The sequence below is a fragment of the Thalassophryne amazonica genome, chromosome 1, assembly GCF_902500255.1.
Source record: "Thalassophryne amazonica chromosome 1, fThaAma1.1, whole genome shotgun sequence".
In the NCBI taxonomy this organism is placed as follows: Eukaryota; Metazoa; Chordata; class Actinopteri; order Batrachoidiformes; family Batrachoididae; genus Thalassophryne; species Thalassophryne amazonica.
Genome location: NC_047103.1, coordinates 125,601,997 through 125,623,376, shown reverse-complemented (window position 1 = coordinate 125,623,376; position 21,380 = coordinate 125,601,997). Strand labels below are relative to the sequence as shown.

The following is a 21,380-nucleotide window of genomic DNA, read 5'->3' as shown; positions in this document are numbered from 1 at the left end:
AATCTTAAAGGCTGCGAGCTCCCTGTACCCCTCGGAACCAAAGCTGTTTCAGGCTGGGACCAATGAGATGCAAACGGTGTCCCAAAACAATTTGTCTTATAATCCACCAAAGTTTGAAATCAGAGTCTGAATTTGTCCTGTAAAACTATAAGGATAAAATCATCTGTCAGGTACACAAAATGAAATGAAATGTCCTCACTCCTTTGGACTTTGAAATGTTTTTGGTGAAGATGCTACAATTTTCTTTGGAAGCGACAAGGATGGACAGAATTAGGACATATCAGAGGGACAGCACAGGTAGGACGGTTTGGAGACAAAGTCAGAGAGAGAAGTGAGATTGAGATGGTTTGGATGTGTGAAGAGGAAGGAGCTACCACGTAGGAGGAGAAGATGAAGGACAAAGAGGAGGTTCATAGATGTGGTGAAGGAGGACATGTAGGTGTTTGGTGTGACAGAGGAAGATGTGGAGGACAGGGTGAGATAGAGAGCAATGATCTGGTGTGGTGACACCAAACAGGAGCAGCTGAAAGAAGACAACCTCATCTTAGGCGGCTAAAGGCGGGGCTTAATGGGCTGGTAGCGCCCAACTAACTTCAGTCAGCTGATCATAACCTCACCAAAAAATTGACATGGGCCAGTCAGAATTCTTTGATGAGAGGCTCAGTTTGTGACAAGACCACCATCATGCTTCTCTGCACACAGCCACAGTGCATGAGAGGATGTCGTTTTGATTCCTGAGTGTCAACAAATAAACTCAGAGTTTGATCCCTTTTTGACCCAACTTGGTGTCATGATTGACGGCCAACAAAGGACAAAGTGGTTTGATTTTTTAGGAAAATTGGTTAAAATTCAAAGTCACAGGCCAAGTTGAAATTTTGGTGATGAGGTTATTAATTGCAGCACAATAACGTGCTGGTCAGTTTTCTGGTCTATGATGCATTCACAGCTGCTGGGGAATTTGTTCATCATTCTATATTATGTGTCTTCACTGTTGAAGGCTAAAGGTCGCATCACATCATCCAACACAATGCACAAGGTTTTTCATAAAAACCTCATTCTTACTGTGTTTTTCAGCAGTACTGTTTTATTTAAAGTTCTTCAGGGTGTAAATACTTTAATTTCAAATGTTTTTCCTTCTGGATAAATCAGCACTGTTCCAGGACTAAACAGTTTATTCAGCTTCAGTACCTGGAGCTGCTTCTCTCTGTCAATAGAATGTTTATTTCATAGCAAACAATTACACTTTTCATTGTCACCTCAATTTTCCTCAATAAACTGGATTCAGACAGTGAATGTACAAATTACTGCAATATTCACAAGTACAGTCGTGTATTTAATTTTATTTTATTGTTGTTTTCACCAACATTCTTGGTGGTGGCTGATCTGTAAATAAATCAGTATGACGTTGTGATGGTGCTGCATGGCTCTTTGAGGTCTGGACCTGCCTTAACAGACGAGCTGAGTCGTTTTCAAGCAGCAGTTCCACTGTGGAATTATGATGGAGACAGAACAAGAACACTTCAGTACTGAAGGAAAACCAAGGGACAAGCATATTGGGTCAAATATCAAAGCAAAAACAAATAAATAAATCAGGTTTTTTCCCCCAATTCCTCAGATCCAGTGTGATGACTGAGGAAAGTGGTTCCTTCTCCACTGTTCTATGGAGTCTAACAGTTTCATATCCATGGACAGTTCTGCTTTATGTTCATGGTTTTGGTTTTAACAGACACCATCATTTTTGTTTATCTGTCTGTTAGAAGGTCAGTTATTTCAAAATGTAAGATTTTCTTTCACCAAAACATCAAATCTAGACTCGCATCTCAGATGTACATTCTAGCAAATAGTAGGTGAACTTTCATGTCTTCTTTTTTTTTGAAAATGTTCCTCCGTGCCACTTCATTACGAAACTGTGTAACTTGCACTGTAGTTAATTTCTCCAATTAAAGCCAGATTAAACTGTAAATTGATTTTGTTTTGATTTTTGTTTTTGGCTTAGTTCGCTCTGTCGAAATATTAATATGGAAATAGAGGAAAACATCAAACATAATACACTTTTTGCTTATGGTGAAAACAGAACACTTATCTAAACTCGACTAACATTGAACGAAATTGAACACACTAAATGAGTATCTCCAAGCACACTATTAAACAAACTATGAAAGACAAAAACGGTGCTTTAAAACCCCAAAAACCCGTACTCCCATGATGCTCTGCGGCATTACAGTGCCGGTGATAACTACAATATTTTTAGAATAAACAAATGGCCACAGCCCAGACAAGTTAATTTACGTAGTTTGTGATTTTTATAGTATTCTATTTTTCTGACCTTTAAAGGTGGACAAGACTACTAAAATATTAACATGATGCTAAATCACTTGATCTGAGTTAATACTTACGTTTACGTTTAATACTTACGTTTATGATGTGATCTAAAATAGCAATGGGGAATAACTGATTCGGTCACGGCAACAAAACAAACATAAAAACCTCAGACTGGTGCGACAGTTCTTTCAGCAGGACAATGACCTGAAGCACACAGCCAAAATATCAAAAGAGTGGCTTCAAGACAACTCTGTCAATGTCCTTGAGTGGCCGAGCCAGAACCCAGAGCTGAATCCGATTGAACATCTATGGAGATCTGAAAAAAGCTCTGCACCGTTACTCACAGATTGCCTGATTTAGCAATGAAAACCCACTCATACTTTACCTCAGACGAAGATCTATCTATATTAATATTTTTAGAATAAATAAGTAATGTGAAAATACAGAAAATTCATAAAATAAACACAGAAACAGGTTAAAGACGAGGCCGCAGCCCAGACAAGTTCATTTACGTAGTCTGTAGTTTTGATCAACAGGTGGCAGTATAAATGCTTGAAACTGCTTTGAGTGTGTGACGTCAAGGGGCCACGTCTTTGTTTTGTTTTCGTTCTGTGATTTTTTTCATCTTCTATTTTTCTGACCTTTAAAGGTGGACAAGACTACTAAAATATTAACATGATGCTAAATCACTTGATCTGAGTTAATACTTATACTTTGTATGTAACACAGATAAAATGAGCATTTGGTTTGAAATGGTCATGCAGCATTGCATGATGGGAAAGATAGCGGCTGTTTAAAATTGTTCTTTACAGTCAAATATCTGTTAGATATGTGACGTTTTTTGTTGAAAAGAATTGTCGTCATGGTGCCTGGCTAAAGGTTGTAGTTTTGGTGTTTTGTTTTTGTGAGTACCATGAGTGTGTGTGGTAGGTGGGTGAAGGAGTACGGTGTGTTTCGAAGTGCAAGCCATACTTACCTGGCAGGGGCGACACCATGATCAAGAAGGTGGTTCACCCAAAGTGAGGCTCAGCCATTGCACTGCGGCTGACTGACCTTTGCGAATTCCCCAAATGTGGGAATCTCGACTGCATAATTTATGGTAGTGGGGGACTGCGTTCGCGCTTATCCCTGACATACTGTTAAAAATAAACAACTTATTATCAGGTCCTGTTTACTCAGGCAAAATGGGCTTTACATTGAAAAGTGTTTAAGTAGATAACTAACGTCTTTTAAACTTGGTAATAAATTATGTTTCTATAAGGATTTAAAGTGAAAGTGCAGCAAATTAAAAAAGTTTTCTGAATAATTGTATTATTATTTGCCACATATTATTGATGTTTTAGAACTGGCAAGGTTGAGATATTTCCTTTGTTCAGATCTTGTCTGGTTACCAGCGACTGATTAATGCTGATATTAATGTCCATTGTTCACTGTTGTTACCGAATATTCCTAATTTCTCCAAAAGATATCAGTCCTATCAACTTTCCGTTTTCGTGGCGTTCCTCCTTGACCCAAAATACAAAAGCATACCAAATGGCTCATGTCAGCTCTCCCAGTTTCTCCGTGTTCAAACTTACACAAAGGCCACTTGGCTTTTTAATATATAGATAACAGGTCTTGCCAACTTTCTAGGCCACCAAGTTACAGTGAACATAACCAGTTCCCAATAAGTCGTAGTTTTTGATACTGTGTACAGGTGCCAAGCCCCGCTGAATGATTGTGTGAACTCAAGCAGACGGGGATATTCTATTGATACTGCATAAATGGTGAGTTACTCAGACTTGGAATGAAATATTCTAATATTTTAAGACACGTTTCAATGACGCATTCCACCCCCTCCCCTTCCCTGGAGCTGGACGCCATAATACTCATATAATTTTTAAAAAATATTTTATAGTTGTGGGGGACTGTATTTGCAGTTTCCCCTGTCTATGTATGTAATGAGTGTGGAATGTATTCAATTGTTTTTTTTCTGAAATAACTGATTAAAAATATATATAAATAATTAACTTTTTCTCAATATTCTAATTTTTGAGCTGCACTTGTAATCCACAAGTCAAATAGGTTTTTAGTAGCACCTAAAGTGTCTAAACACTTAATGTTTACTATGGCCCACAAAAATTTGCAATTCATTTCCCAGAGTGGCAGCTTGACAGGAGTCAATGAATGATTACACAAAGGTCAACATTTAAAAATGTTTCAATCGTGTTGAAGAGAAAGGGAGCCGGTGTGGTAGAAAGTTAGTGAATGGCATTAATTAAAATGCATAAATAAATAAATAAAAATAATAGACAAAAATTGGCAATAATTAAATAAATCAATTACATTCACAGTGAAAAAGATTTTTATCTACACTTAACCCATTTCTCTTTGTGAACCTCCTTGTCTACATACGCTCTTAAAGTGTTCCTTCTGTCTATTTATTAAAAGTGCTCCATTTGAGTTGTCTTTTCGGCTGCTCCCGTTTGTCCAGGGTTTCCACAGCGGATACAGCCAGATCCGTATACGTATTTGGCACGAGGTTTTCACCAGATGCCCTTCGTGATGCAACTCCAGTTTTACCTGGAGAAACACACATAGCAAAAGTGCTCTGTATTAGCACTTCTCTTTAATTCTGAAATACACATACTCTTGCCAACACAATGCCTTTTTTTTTTTGAAGTTTAAAGTACTTCTTAAATTATCACCACCGCCACCCCTGTCACGAAACATTTTCGGAATATTACCCGGAAGTAAATTATTTTTTTCTTCGTACAAGATCTGTGCCATTTTAAATTTGACTATTTCCTCAAATTCCAATGCATGTGACCTCAAAAACAGTCTGTGTGCTCCCTGTACTGTACATTATGCATAATCCCAATCCTAAATCTCTGCCATCTTTGATTGAACGTACAGTGCATCTGGAAAGTTTTCACAGCGCTTCTCTTTTCTTCACACATTTTGTTCCAGCCTAATTCCAAAATGGATGAAATTCATTTTTTTCCTCAAAATTCTACATACAATACCCCATAATGACAATGTTGAATGATTTATGGGAAAAAATCATTTTAAATCACTTGATCTGAGTTACTGTTTATCCGCGTCATCCGCCATAAAGACCCATCGAACCATGGGTGCTTCCATTTTGAATGGTCACATACGCCATGCCATCCGTTTCATCCGCCATGAGGACCCGGCCGCGATGATGTCGCTTCCAGTTTACTTCTGCGTCAGATTGCGGAACGTCACTCCCAGATTGTTTCATTAATGTCTGCCTCATCCACCTTAAGAACCCCACGAATCAAAGGTCACATCATGATGTGATCTAAAATAGCAATGGGGAATAACTAATTCGGTCACGGCAACAAAACAAACATAAAAACCTCAGACTGGTGCGACAGTTCTTTCAGCAGGACAATGACCTGAAGCACACAGCCAAAATATCAAAAGAGTGGCTTCAAGACAACTCTGTCAATGTCCTTGAGTGGCCGAGCCAGATCCCAGAGCTGAATCCGATTGAACATCTATGGAGATCTGAAAAAAGCTCTGCACCGTTACTCACAGATTGCCTGATTTAGCAATGAAAACCCACTCATACTTTACCTCAGACGAAGATCTATTTATATTAATATTTTTAGAATAAATAAGTAATGTGAAAATACAGAAAATTCATAAAATAAACACAGAAACAGGTTAAAGACGAGGCCGCAGCCCAGACAAGTTCATTTACGTAGTCTGTAGTTTTGATCAACAGGTGGCAGTATAAATGCTTGAAACTGCTTTGAGTGTGTGACGTCAAGGGGCCACGTCATTGTTTTGTTTTCGTTCTGTGATTTTTTTCATCTTCTATTTTTCTGACCTTTAAAGGTGGACAAGACTACTAAAATATTAACATGATGCTAAATCACTTGATCTGAGTTAATACTTATACTTTGTATGTAACACAGATAAAATGAGCATTTGGTTTGAAATGGTCATGCAGCATTGCATGATGGGAAAGATAGCGGCTGTTTAAAATTGTTCTTTACAGTCAAATATCTGTTAGATATGTGACGTTTTTTGTTGAAAAGAATTGTCGTCATGGTGCCTGGCTAAAGGTTGTAGTTTTGGTGTTTTGTTTTTGTGAGTACCATGAGTGTGTGTGGTAGGTGGGTGAAGGAGTACGGTGTGTTTCGAAGTGCAAGCCATACTTACCTGGCAGGGGCGACACCATGATCAAGAAGGTGGTTCACCCAAAGTGAGGCTCAGCCATTGCACTGCGGCTGACTGACCTTTGCGAATTCCCCAAATGTGGGAATCTCGACTGCATAATTTATGGTAGTGGGGGACTGCGTTCGCGCTTATCCCTGACATACTGTTAAAAATAAACAACTTATTATCAGGTCCTGTTTACTCAGGCAAAATGGGCTTTACATTGAAAAGTGTTTAAGTAGATAACTAACGTCTTTTAAACTTGGTAATAAATTATGTTTCTATAAGGATTTAAAGTGAAAGTGCAGCAAATTAAAAAAGTTTTCTGAATAATTGTATTATTATTTGCCACATATTATTGATGTTTTAGAACTGGCAAGGTTGAGATATTTCCTTTGTTCAGATCTTGTCTGGTTACCAGCGACTGATTAATGCTGATATTAATGTCCATTGTTCACTGTTGTTACCGAATATTCCTAATTTCTCCAAAAGATATCAGTCCTATCAACTTTCCGTTTTCGTGGCGTTCCTCCTTGACCCAAAATACAAAAGCATACCAAATGGCTCATGTCAGCTCTCCCAGTTTCTCCGTGTTCAAACTTACACAAAGGCCACTTGGCTTTTTAATATATAGATAACAGGTCTTGCCAACTTTCTAGGCCACCAAGTTACAGTGAACATAACCAGTTCCCAATAAGTCGTAGTTTTTGATACTGTGTACAGGTGCCAAGCCCCGCTGAATGATTGTGTGAACTCAAGCAGACGGGGATATTCTATTGATACTGCATAAATGGTGAGTTACTCAGACTTGGAATGAAATATTCTAATATTTTAAGACACGTTTCAATGACGCATTCCACCCCCTCCCCTTCCCTGGAGCTGGACGCCATAATACTCATATAATTTTTAAAAAATATTTTATAGTTGTGGGGGACTGTATTTGCAGTTTCCCCTGTCTATGTATGTAATGAGTGTGGAATGTATTCAATTGTTTTTTTTTCTGAAATAACTGATTAAAAAATATATATAAATAATTAACTTTTTCTCAATATTCTAATTTTTGAGCTGCACTTGTAATCCACAAGTCAAATAGGTTTTTAGTAGCACCTAAAGTGTCTAAACACTTAATGTTTACTATGGCCCACAAAAATTTGCAATTCATTTCCCAGAGTGGCAGCTTGACAGGAGTCAATGAATGATTACACAAAGGTCAACATTTAAAAATGTTTCAATCGTGTTGAAGAGAAAGGGAGCCGGTGTGGCAGAAAGTTAGTGAACGGCATTAATTAAAATGCATAAATAAATAAATAAAAATAATAGACAAAAATTGGCAATAATTAAATAAATCAATTACATTCACAGTGAAAAAGATTTTTATCTACACTTAACCCATTTCTCTTTGTGAACCTCCTTGTCTACATACGCTCTTAAAGTGTTCCTTCTGTCTATTTATTAAAAGTGCTCCATTTGAGTTGTCTTTTCGGCTGCTCCCGTTTGTCCAGGGTTTCCACAGCGGATACAGCCAGATCCGTATACGTATTTGGCACGAGGTTTTCACCAGATGCCCTTCGTGATGCAACTCCAGTTTTACCTGGAGAAACACACATAGCAAAAGTGCTCTGTATTAGCACTTCTCTTTAATTCTGAAATACACATACTCTTGCCAACACAATGCCTTTTTTTTTTTGAAGTTTAAAGTACTTCTTAAATTATCACCACCGCCACCCCTGTCACGAAACATTTTCGGAATATTACCCGGAAGTAAATTATTTTTTTCTTCGTACAAGATCTGTGCCATTTTAAATTTGACTATTTCCTCAAATTCCAATGCATGTGACCTCAAAAACAGTCTGTGTGCTCCCTGTACCGTACATTATGCATAATCCCAATCCTAAATCTCTGCCATCTTTGATTGAACGTACAGTGCATCTGGAAAGTTTTCACAGCGCTTCTCTTTTCTTCACACATTTTGTTCCAGCCTAATTCCAAAATGGATGAAATTCATTTTTTTCCTCAAAATTCTACATACAATACCCCATAATGACAATGTTGAATGATTTATGGGAAAAAATCATTTTAAATCACTTGATCTGAGTTACTGTTTATCCGCGTCATCCGCCATAAAGACCCATCGAACCATGGGTGCTTCCATTTTGAATGGTCACATACGCCATGCCATCCGTTTCATCCGCCATGAGGACCCGGCCGCGATGATGTCGCTTCCAGTTTACTTCTGCGTCAGATTGCGGAACGTCACTCCCAGATTGTTTCATTAATGTCTGCCTCATCCACCTTAAGAACCCCACGAATCAAAGGTCACATCATGATGTGATCTAAAATAGCAATGGGGAATAACTGATTCGGTCACGGCAACAAAACAAACATAAAAACCTCAGACTGGTGCGACAGTTCTTTCAGCAGGACAATGACCTGAAGCACACAGCCAAAATATCAAAAGAGTGGCTTCAAGACAACTCTGTCAATGTCCTTGAGTGGCCGAGCCAGAACCCAGAGCTGAATCCGATTGAACATCTATGGAGATCTGAAAAAAGCTCTGCACCGTTACTCACAGATTGCCTGATTTAGCAATGAAAACCCACTCATACTTTACCTCAGACGAAGATCTATTTATATTAATATTTTTAGAATAAATAAGTAATGTGAAAATACAGAAAATTCATAAAATAAACACAGAAACAGGTTAAAGACGAGGCCGCAGCCCAGACAAGTTAATTTACGTAGTCTGTAGTTTTGATCAACAGGTGGCAGTATAAATGCTTGAAACGGCTTTGAGTGTGTGACGTCAAGGGGCCACGTCATTGTTTTGTTTTCGTTCTGTGATTTTTTTCATCTTCTATTTTTCTGACCTTTAAAGGTGGACAAGACTACTAAAATATTAACATGATGCTAAATCACTTGATCTGAGTTAATACTTATACTTTGTATGTAACACAGATAAAATGAGCATTTGGTTTGAAATGGTCATGCAGCATTGCATGATGGGAAAGATAGCGGCTGTTTAAAATTGTTCTTTACAGTCAAATATCTGTTAGATATGTGACGTTTTTTATTGAAAAGAATTGTCGTCATGGTGCCTGGCTAAAGGTTGTAGTTTTGGTGTTTTGTTTTTGTGAGTACCATAAGTGTGTGTGGTAGGTGGGTGAAGGAGTACGGTGTGTTTCGAAGTGCAAGCCATACTTACCTGGCAGGGGCGACACCATGATCAAGAAGGTGGTTCACCCAAAGTGAGGCTCAGCCATTGCACTGCGGCTGACTGACCTTTGCGAATTCCCCAAATGTGGGAATCTCGACTGCATAATTTATGGTAGTGGGGGACTGCGTTCGCGCTTATCCCTGACATACTGTTAAAAATAAACAACTTATTATCAGGTCCTGTTTACTCAGGCAAAATGGGCTTTACATTGAAAAGTGTTTAAGTAGATAACTAACGTCTTTTAAACTTGGTAATAAATTATGTTTCTATAAGGATTTAAAGTGAAAGTGCAGCAAATTAAAAAAGTTTTCTGAATAATTGTATTATTATTTGCCACATATTATTGATGTTTTAGAACTGGCAAGGTTGAGATATTTCCTTTGTTCAGATCTTGTCTGGTTACCAGCGACTGATTAATGCTGATATTAATGTCCATTGTTCACTGTTGTTACCGAATATTCCTAATTTCTCCAAAAGATATCAGTCCTATCAACTTTCCGTTTTCGTGGCGTTCCTCCTTGACCCAAAATACAAAAGCATACCAAATGGCTCATGTCAGCTCTCCCAGTTTCTCCGTGTTCAAACTTACACAAAGGCCACTTGGCTTTTTAATATATAGATAACAGGTCTTGCCAACTTTCTAGGCCACCAAGTTACAGTGAACATAACCAGTTCCCAATAAGTCGTAGTTTTTGATACTGTGTACAGGTGCCAAGCCCCGCTGAATGATTGTGTGAACTCAAGCAGACGGGGATATTCTATTGATACTGCATAAATGGTGAGTTACTCAGACTTGGAATGAAATATTCTAATATTTTAAGACACGTTTCAATGACGCATTCCACCCCCTCCCCTTCCCTGGAGCTGGACGCCATAATACTCATATAATTTTTAAAAAATATTTTATAGTTGTGGGGGACTGTATTTGCAGTTTCCCCTGTCTATGTATGTAATGAGTGTGGAATGTATTCAATTGTTTTTTTTCTGAAATAACTGATTAAAAAATATATATAAATAATTAACTTTTTCTCAATATTCTAATTTTTGAGCTGCACTTGTAATCCACAAGTCAAATAGGTTTTTAGTAGCACCTAAAGTGTCTAAACACTTAATGTTTACTATGGCCCACAAAAATTTGCAATTCATTTCCCAGAGTGGCAGCTTGACAGGAGTCAATGAATGATTACACAAAGGTCAACATTTAAAAATGTTTCAATCGTGTTGAAGAGAAAGGGAGCCGGTGTGGCAGAAAGTTAGTGAACGGCATTAATTAAAATGCATAAATAAATAAATAAAAATAATAGACAAAAATTGGCAATAATTAAATAAATCAATTACATTCACAGTGAAAAAGATTTTTATCTACACTTAACCCATTTCTCTTTGTGAACCTCCTTGTCTACATACGCTCTTAAAGTGTTCCTTCTGTCTATTTATTAAAAGTGCTCCATTTGAGTTGTCTTTTCGGCTGCTCCCGTTTGTCCAGGGTTTCCACAGCGGATACAGCCAGATCCGTATACGTATTTGGCACGAGGTTTTCACCAGATGCCCTTCGTGATGCAACTCCAGTTTTACCTGGAGAAACACACATAGCAAAAGTGCTCTGTATTAGCACTTCTCTTTAATTCTGAAATACACATACTCTTGCCAACACAATGCCTTTTTTTTTTTGAAGTTTAAAGTACTTCTTAAATTATCACCACCGCCACCCCTGTCACGAAACATTTTCGGAATATTACCCGGAAGTAAATTATTTTTTTCTTCGTACAAGATCTGTGCCATTTTAAATTTGACTATTTCCTCAAATTCCAATGCATGTGACCTCAAAAACAGTCTGTGTGCTCCCTGTACCGTACATTATGCATAATCCCAATCCTAAATCTCTGCCATCTTTGATTGAACGTACAGTGCATCTGGAAAGTTTTCACAGCGCTTCTCTTTTCTTCACACATTTTGTTCCAGCCTAATTCCAAAATGGATGAAATTCATTTTTTTCCTCAAAATTCTACATACAATACCCCATAATGACAATGTTGAATGATTTATGGGAAAAAATCATTTTAAATCACTTGATCTGAGTTACTGTTTATCCGCGTCATCCGCCATAAAGACCCATCGAACCATGGGTGCTTCCATTTTGAATGGTCACATACGCCATGCCATCCGTTTCATCCGCCATGAGGACCCGGCCGCGATGATGTCGCTTCCAGTTTACTTCTGCGTCAGATTGCGGAACGTCACTCCCAGATTGTTTCATCAATGTCTGCCTCATCCACCTTAAGAACCCCACGAATCAAAGGTCACATCATGATGTGAATCTAAAATAGCAATGGGGAATAACTGATTCGGTCGCGGCAACAAAACAAACATAAAAACCTCAGACTGGTGCGACAGTTCTTTCAGCAGGACAATGACCTGAAGCACACAGCCAAAATATCAAAAGAGTGGCTTCAAGACAACTCTGTCAATGTCCTTGAGTGGCCGAGCCAGATCCCAGAGCTGAATCCGATTGAACATCTATGGAGATCTGAAAAAAGCTCTGCACCGTTACTCACAGATTGCCTGATTTAGCAATGAAAACCCACTCATACTTTACCTCAGACGAAGATCTATTTATATTAATATTTTTAGAATAAATAAGTAATGTGAAAATACAGAAAATTCATAAAATAAACACAGAAACAGGTTAAAGACGAGGCCGCAGCCCAGACAAGTTCATTTACGTAGTCTGTAGTTTTGATCAACAGGTGGCAGTATAAATGCTTGAAACTGCTTTGAGTGTGTGACGTCAAGGGGCCACGTCATTGTTTTGTTTTCGTTCTGTGATTTTTTTCATCTTCTATTTTTCTGACCTTTAAAGGTGGACAAGACTACTAAAATATTAACATGATGCTAAATCACTTGATCTGAGTTAATACTTATACTTTGTATGTAACACAGATAAAATGAGCATTTGGTTTGAAATGGTCATGCAGCATTGCATGATGGGAAAGATAGCGGCTGTTTAAAATTGTTCTTTACAGTCAAATATCTGTTAGATATGTGACGTTTTTTGTTGAAAAGAATTGTCGTCATGGTGCCTGGCTAAAGGTTGTAGTTTTGGTGTTTTGTTTTTGTGAGTACCATGAGTGTGTGTGGTAGGTGGGTGAAGGAGTACGGTGTGTTTCGAAGTGCAAGCCATACTTACCTGGCAGGGGCGACACCATGATCAAGAAGGTGGTTCACCCAAAGTGAGGCTCAGCCATTGCACTGCGGCTGACTGACCTTTGCGAATTCCCCAAATGTGGGAATCTCGACTGCATAATTTATGGTAGTGGGGGACTGCGTTCGCGCTGATCCCTGACATACTGTTAAAAATAAACAACTTATTATCAGGTCCTGTTTACTCAGGCAAAATGGGCTTTACATTGAAAAGTGTTTAAGTAGATAACTAACGTCTTTTAAACTTGGTAATAAATTATGTTTCTATAAGGATTTAAAGTGAAAGTGCAGCAAATTAAAAAAGTTTTCTGAATAATTGTATTATTATTTGCCACATATTATTGATGTTTTAGAACTGGCAAGGTTGAGATATTTCCTTTGTTCAGATCTTGTCTGGTTACCAGCGACTGATTAATGCTGATATTAATGTCCATTGTTCACTGTTGTTACCGAATATTCCTAATTTCTCCAAAAGATATCAGTCCTATCAACTTTCCGTTTTCGTGGCGTTCCTCCTTGACCCAAAATACAAAAGCATACCAAATGGCTCATGTCAGCTCTCCCAGTTTCTCCGTGTTCAAACTTACACAAAGGCCACTTGGCTTTTTAATATATAGATAACAGGTCTTGCCAACTTTCTAGGCCACCAAGTTACAGTGAACATAACCAGTTCCCAATAAGTCGTAGTTTTTGATACTGTGTACAGGTGCCAAGCCCCGCTGAATGATTGTGTGAACTCAAGCAGACGGGGATATTCTATTGATACTGCATAAATGGTGAGTTACTCAGACTTGGAATGAAATATTCTAATATTTTAAGACACGTTTCAATGACGCATTCCACCCCCTCCCCTTCCCTGGAGCTGGACGCCATAATACTCATATAATTTTTAAAAAATATTTTATAGTTGTGGGGGACTGTATTTGCAGTTTCCCCTGTCTATGTATGTAATGAGTGTGGAATGTATTCAATTTTTTTTTTTCTGAAATAACTGATTAAAAAATATATATAAATAATTAACTTTTTCTCAATATTCTAATTTTTGAGCTGCACTTGTAATCCACAAGTCAAATAGGTTTTTAGTAGCACCTAAAGTGTCTAAACACTTAATGTTTACTATGGCCCACAAAAATTTGCAATTCATTTCCCAGAGTGGCAGCTTGACAGGAGTCAATGAATGATTACACAAAGGTCAACATTTAAAAATGTTTCAATCGTGTTGAAGAGAAAGGGAGCCGGTGTGGCAGAAAGTTAGTGAACGGCATTAATTAAAATGCATAAATAAATAAATAAAAATAATAGACAAAAATTGGCAATAATTAAATAAATCAATTACATTCACAGTGAAAAAGATTTTTATCTACACTTAACCCATTTCTCTTTGTGAACCTCCTTGTCTACATACGCTCTTAAAGTGTTCCTTCTGTCTATTTATTAAAAGTGCTCCATTTGAGTTGTCCTTTTCGGCTGCTCCCGTTTGTCCAGGGTTTCCACAGCGGATACAGCCAGATCCGTATACGTATTTGGCACGAGGTTTTCACCAGATGCCCTTCGTGATGCAACTCCAGTTTTACCTGGAGAAACACACATAGCAAAAGTGCTCTGTATTAGCACTTCTCTTTAATTCTGAAATACACATACTCTTGCCAACACAATGCCTTTTTTTTTTTGAAGTTTAAAGTACTTCTTAAATTATCACCACCGCCACCCCTGTCACGAAACATTTTCGGAATATTACCCGGAAGTAAATTATTTTTTTCTTCGTACAAGATCTGTGCCATTTTAAATTTGACTATTTCCTCAAATTCCAATGCATGTGACCTCAAAAACAGTCTGTGTGCTCCCTGTACCGTACATTATGCATAATCCCAATCCTAAATCTCTGCCATCTTTGATTGAACGTACAGTGCATCTGGAAAGTTTTCACAGCGCTTCTCTTTTCTTCACACATTTTGTTCCAGCCTAATTCCAAAATGGATGAAATTCATTTTTTTCCTCAAAATTCTACATACAATACCCCATAATGACAATGTTGAATGATTTATGGGAAAAAATCATTTTAAATCACTTGATCTGAGTTACTGTTTATCCGCGTCATCCGCCATAAAGACCCATCGAACCATGGGTGCTTCCATTTTGAATGGTCACATACGCCATGCCATCCGTTTCATCCGCCATGAGGACCCGGCCGCGATGATGTCGCTTCCAGTTTACTTCTGCGTCAGATTGCGGAACGTCACTCCCAGATTGTTTCATTAATGTCTGCCTCATCCACCTTAAGAACCCCACGAATCAAAGGTCACATCATGATGTGATCTAAAATAGCAATGGGGAATAACTGATTCGGTCACGGCAACAAAACAAACATAAAAACCTCAGACTGGTGCGACAGTTCTTTCAGCAGGACAATGACCTGAAGCACACAGCCAAAATATCAAAAGAGTGGCTTCAAGACAACTCTGTCAATGTCCTTGAGTGGCCGAGCCAGAACCCAGAGCTGAATCCGATTGAACATCTATGGAGATCTGAAAAAAGATCTGCACCGTTACTCACAGATTGCCTGATTTAGCAATGAAAACCCACTCATACTTTACCTCAGACGAAGATCTATTTATATTAATATTTTTAGAATAAATAAGTAATGTGAAAATACAGAAAATTCATAAAATAAACACAGAAACAGGTTAAAGACGAGGCCGCAGCCCAGACAAGTTCATTTACGTAGTCTGTAGTTTTGATCAACAGGTGGCAGTATAAATGCTTGAAACGGCTTTGAGTGTGTGACGTCAAGGGGCCACGTCATTGTTTTGTTTTCGTTCTGTGATTTTTTTCATCTTCTATTTTTCTGACCTTTAAAGGTGGACAAGACTACTAAAATATTAACATGATGCTAAATCACTTGATCTGAGTTAATACTTATACTTTGTATGTAACACAGATAAAATGAGCATTTGGTTTGAAATGGTCATGCAGCATTGCATGATGGGAAAGATAGCGGCTGTTTAAAATTGTTCTTTACAGTCAAATATCTGTTAGATATGTGACGTTTTTTGTTGAAAAGAATTGTCGTCATGGTGCCTGGCTAAAGGTTGTAGTTTTGGTGTTTTGTTTTTGTGAGTACCATGAGTGTGTGTGGTAGGTGGGTGAAGGAGTACGGTGTGTTTCGAAGTGCAAGCCATACTTACTTGGCAGGAGCAACACCATGATCAAGAAGGTGGTTCACCCAAAGTGAGGCTCAGCCATTGCACTGCGGCTGACTGACCTTTGCGAATTCCCCAAATGTGGGAATCTCGACTGCATAATTTATGGTAGTGGGGGACTGCGTTCGCGCTGATCCCTGACATACTGTTAAAAATAAACAACTTATTATCAGGTCCTGTTTACTCAGGCAAAATGGGCTTTACATTGAAAAGTGTTTAAGTAGATAACTAACGTCTTTTAAACTTGGTAATAAATTATGTTTCTATAAGGATTTAAAGTGAAAGTGCAGCAAATTAAAAAAGTTTTCTGAATAATTGTATTATTATTTGCCACATATTATTGATGTTTTAGAACTGGCAAGGTTGAGATATTTCCTTTGTTCAGATCTTGTCTGGTTACCAGCGACTGATTAATGCTGATATTAATGTCCATTGTTCACTGTTGTTACCGAATATTCCTAATTTCTCCAAAAGATATCAGTCCTATCAACTTTCCGTTTTCGTGGCGTTCCTCCTTGACCCAAAATACAAAAGCATACCAAATGGCTCATGTCAGCTCTCCCAGTTTCTCCGTGTTCAAACTTACACAAAGGCCACTTGGCTTTTTAATATATAGATAACAGGTCTTGCCAACTTTCTAGGCCACCAAGTTACAGTGAACATAACCAGTTCCCAATAAGTCGTAGTTTTTGATACTGTGTACAGGTGCCAAGCCCCGCTGAATGATTGTGTGAACTCAAGCAGACGGGGATATTCTATTGATACTGCATAAATGGTGAGTTACTCAGACTTGGAATGAAATATTCTAATATTTTAAGACACGTTTCAATGACGCATTCCACCCCCTCCCCTTCCCTGGAGCTGGACGCCATAATACTCATATAATTTTTAAAAAATATTTTATAGTTGTGGGGGACTGTATTTGCAGTTTCCCCTGTCTATGTATGTAATGAGTGTGGAATGTATTCAATTGTTTTTTTTCTGAAATAACTGATTAAAAAATATATATAAATAATTAACTTTTTCTCAATATTCTAATTTTTGAGCTGCACTTGTAATCCACAAGTCAAATAGGTTTTTAGTAGCACCTAAAGTGTCTAAACACTTAATGTTTACTATGGCCCACAAAAATTTGCAATTCATTTCCCAGAGTGGCAGCTTGACAGGAGTCAATGAATGATTACACAAAGGTCAACATTTAAAAATGTTTCAATCGTGTTGAAGAGAAAGGGAGCCGGTGTGGCAGAAAGTTAGTGAATGGCATTAATTAAAATGCATAAATAAATAAATAAAAATAATAGACAAAAATTGGCAATAATTAAATAAATCAATTACATTCACAGTGAAAAAGATTTTTATCTACACTTAACCCATTTCTCTTTGTGAACCTCCTTGTCTACATACGCTCTTAAAGTGTTCCTTCTGTCTATTTATTAAAAGTGCTCCATTTGAGTTGTCCTTTTCGGCTGCTCCCGTTTGTCCAGGGTTTCCACAGCGGATACAGCCAGATCCGTATACGTATTTGGCACGAGGTTTTCACCAGATGCCCTTCGTGATGCAACTCCAGTTTTACCTGGAGAAACACACATAGCAAAAGTGCTCTGTATTAGCACTTCTCTTTAATTCTGAAATACACATACTCTTGCCAACACAATGCCTTTTTTTTTTTGAAGTTTAAAGTACTTCTTAAATTATCACCACCGCCACCCCTGTCACGAAACATTTTCGGAATATTACCCGGAAGTAAATTATTTTTTTCTTCGTACAAGATCTGTGCCATTTTAAATTTGACTATTTCCTCAAATTCCAATGCATGTGACCTCAAAAACAGTCTGTGTGCTCCCTGTACCGTACATTATGCATAATCCCAATCCTAAATCTCTGCCATCTTTGATTGAACGTACAGTGCATCTGGAAAGTTTTCACAGCGCTTCTCTTTTCTTCACACATTTTGTTCCAGCCTAATTCCAAAATGGATGAAATTCATTTTTTTCCTCAAAATTCTACATACAATACCCCATAATGACAATGTTGAATGATTTATGGGAAAAAATCATTTTAAATCACTTGATCTGAGTTACTGTTTATCCGCGTCATCCGCCATAAAGACCCATCGAACCATGGGTGCTTCCATTTTGAATGGTCACATACGCCATGCCATCCGTTTCATCCGCCATGAGGACCCGGCCGCGATGATGTCGCTTCCAGTTTACTTCTGCGTCAGATTGCGGAACGTCACTCCCAGATTGTTTCATTAATGTCTGCCTCATCCACCTTAAGAACCCCACGAATCAAAGGTCACATCATGATGTGATCTAAAATAGCAATGGGGAATAACTGATTCGGTCGCGGCAACAAAACAAACATAAAAACCTCAGACTGGTGCGACAGTTCTTTCAGCAGGACAATGACCTGAAGCACACAGCCAAAATATCAAAAGAGTGGCTTCAAGACAACTCTGTCAATGTCCTTGAGTGGCCGAGCCAGAACCCAGAGCTGAATCCGATTGAACATCTATGGAGATCTGAAAAAAGCTCTGCACCGTTACTCACAGATTGCCTGATTTAGCAATGAAAACCCACTCATACTTTACCTCAGACGAAGATCTATTTATATTAATATTTTTAGAATAAATAAGTAATGTGAAAATACAGAAAATTCATAAAATAAACACAGAAACAGGTTAAAGACGAGGCCGCAGCCCAGACAAGTTCATTTACGTAGTCTGTAGTTTTGATCAACAGGTGGCAGTATAAATGCTTGAAACGGCTTTGAGTGTGTGACGTCAAGGGGCCACGTCATTGTTTTGTTTTCGTTCTGTGATTTTTTTCATCTTCTATTTTTCTGACCTTTAAAGGTGGACAAGACTACTAAAATATTAACATGATGCTAAATCACTTGATCTGAGTTAATACTTATACTTTGTATGTAACACAGATAAAATGAGCATTTGGTTTGAAATGGTCATGCAGCATTGCATGATGGGAAAGATAGCGGCTGTTTAAAATTGTTCTTTACAGTCAAATATCTGTTAGATATGTGACGTTTTTTGTTGAAAAGAATTGTCGTCATGGTGCCTGGCTAAAGGTTGTAGTTTTGGTGTTTTGTTTTTGTGAGTACCATGAGTGTGTGTGGTAGGTGGGTGAAGGAGTACGGTGTGTTTCGAAGTGCAAGCCATACTTACCTGGCAGGGGTGACACCATGATCAAGAAGGTGGTTCACCCAAAGTGAGGCTCAGCCATTGCACTGCGGCTGACTGACCTTTGTGAATTCCCCAAATGTGGGAATCTCGACTGCATAATTTATGGTAGTGGGGGACTGCGTTCGCGCTTATCCCTGACATACTGTTAAAAATAAACAACTTATTATCAGGTCCTGTTTACTCAGGCAAAATGGGCTTTACATTGAAAAGTGTTTAAGTAGATAACTAACGTCTTTTAAACTTGGTAATAAATTATGTTTCTATAAGGATTTAAAGTGAAAGTGCAGCAAATTAAAAAAGTTTTCTGAATAATTGTATTATTATTTGCCACATATTATTGATGTTTTAGAACTGGCAAGGTTGAGATATTTCCTTTGTTCAGATCTTGTCTGGTTACCAGCGACTGATTAATGCTGATATTAATGTCCATTGTTCACTGTTGTTACCGAATATTCCTAATTTCTCCAAAAGATATCAGTCCTATCAACTTTCCGTTTTCGTGGCGTTCCTCCTTGACCCAAAATACAAAAGCATACCAAATGGCTCATGTCAGCTCTCCCAGTTTCTCCGTGTTCAAACTTACACAAAGGCCACTTGGCTTTTTAATATATAGATAACAGGTCTTGCCAACTTTCTAGGCCACCAAGTTACAGTGAACATAACCAGTTCCCAATAAGTCGTAGTTTTTGATACTGTGTACAGGTGCCAAGCCCCGCTGAATGATTGTGTGAACTCAAGCAGACGGGGATATTCTATTGATACTGCATAAATGGTGAGTTACTCAGACTTGGAATGAAATATTCTAATATTTTAAGACACGTTTCAATGACGCATTCCACCCCCTCCCCTTCCCTGGAGCTGGACGCCATAATACTCATATAATTTTTAAAAAATATTTTATAGTTGTGGGGGACTGTATTTGCAGTTTCCCCTGTCTATGTATGTAATGAGTGTGGAATGTATTCAATTGTTTTTTTTCTGAAATAACTGATTAAAAAATATATATAAATAATTAACTTTTTCTCAATATTCTAATTTTTGAGCTGCACTTGTAATCCACAAGTCAAATAGGTTTTTAGTAGCACCTAAAGTGTCTAAACACTTAATGTTTACTATGGCCCACAAAAATTTGCAATTCATTTCCCAGAGTGGCAGCTTGACAGGAGTCAATGAATGATTACACAAAGGTCAACATTTAAAAATGTTTCAATCGTGTTGAAGAGAAAGGGAGCCGGTGTGGCAGAAAGTTAGTGAACGGCATTAATTAAAATGCATAAATAAATAAATAAAAATAATAGACAAAAATTGGCAATAATTAAATAAATCAATTACATTCACAGTGAAAAAGATTTTTATCTACACTTAACCCATTTCTCTTTGTGAACCTCCTTGTCTACATACGCTCTTAAAGTGTTCCTTCTGTCTATTTATTAAAAGTGCTCCATTTGAGTTGTCCTTTTCGGCTGCTCCCGTTTGTCCAGGGTTTCCACAGCGGATACAGCCAGATCCGTATACGTATTTGGCACGAGGTTTTCACCAGATGCCCTTCGTGATGCAACTCCAGTTTTACCTGGAGAAACACACATAGCAAAAGTGCTCTGTATTAGCACTTCTCTTTAATTCTGAAATACACATACTCTTGCCAACACAATGCCTTTTTTTTTTTGAAGTTTAAAGTACTTCTTAAATTATCACCACCGCCACCCCTGTCACGAAACATTTTCGGAATATTACCCGGAAGTAAATTATTTTTTTCTTCGTACAAGATCTGTGCCATTTTAAATTTGACTATTTCCTCAAATTCCAATGCATGTGACCTCAAAAACAGTCTGTGTGCTCCCTGTACCGTACATTATGCATAATCCCAATCCTAAATCTCTGCCATCTTTGATTGAACGTACAGTGCATCTGGAAAGTTTTCACAGCGCTTCTCTTTTCTTCACACATTTTGTTCCAGCCTAATTCCAAAATGGATGAAATTCATTTTTTTCCTCAAAATTCTACATACAATACCCCATAATGACAATGTTGAATGATTTATGGGAAAAAATCATTTTAAATCACTTGATCT

General features: G+C 37.9%; 6 non-coding genes across 6 annotated transcripts; all 6 read left to right on the top strand.

Annotated features, from left to right (window-relative positions):
- The first annotated feature begins 3,290 nt into the window (after positions 1–3,290).
- On the top strand, positions 3,291–3,453 carry LOC117521234. The gene has a single exon (XR_004563913.1). It is a non-coding gene; the product is annotated as a U1 spliceosomal RNA (small nuclear RNA).
- A 3,034-nt stretch (positions 3,454–6,487) lies between these two features.
- Positions 6,488–6,650, top strand: LOC117521227. The gene has a single exon (XR_004563912.1). It is a non-coding gene; the product is annotated as a U1 spliceosomal RNA (small nuclear RNA).
- Positions 6,651–9,686: 3,036 nt separating this feature from the next.
- On the top strand, positions 9,687–9,849 carry LOC117521219. The gene has a single exon (XR_004563911.1). It is a non-coding gene; the product is annotated as a U1 spliceosomal RNA (small nuclear RNA).
- Positions 9,850–12,885: 3,036 nt separating this feature from the next.
- On the top strand, positions 12,886–13,048 carry LOC117521196. The gene has a single exon (XR_004563908.1). It is a non-coding gene; the product is annotated as a U1 spliceosomal RNA (small nuclear RNA).
- Positions 13,049–16,084: 3,036 nt separating this feature from the next.
- LOC117521242 lies at positions 16,085–16,247 on the top strand. The gene has a single exon (XR_004563914.1). It is a non-coding gene; the product is annotated as a U1 spliceosomal RNA (small nuclear RNA).
- A 3,036-nt stretch (positions 16,248–19,283) lies between these two features.
- LOC117521204 lies at positions 19,284–19,446 on the top strand. The gene has a single exon (XR_004563909.1). It is a non-coding gene; the product is annotated as a U1 spliceosomal RNA (small nuclear RNA).
- The last annotated feature ends 1,934 nt before the right edge of the window (positions 19,447–21,380 follow it).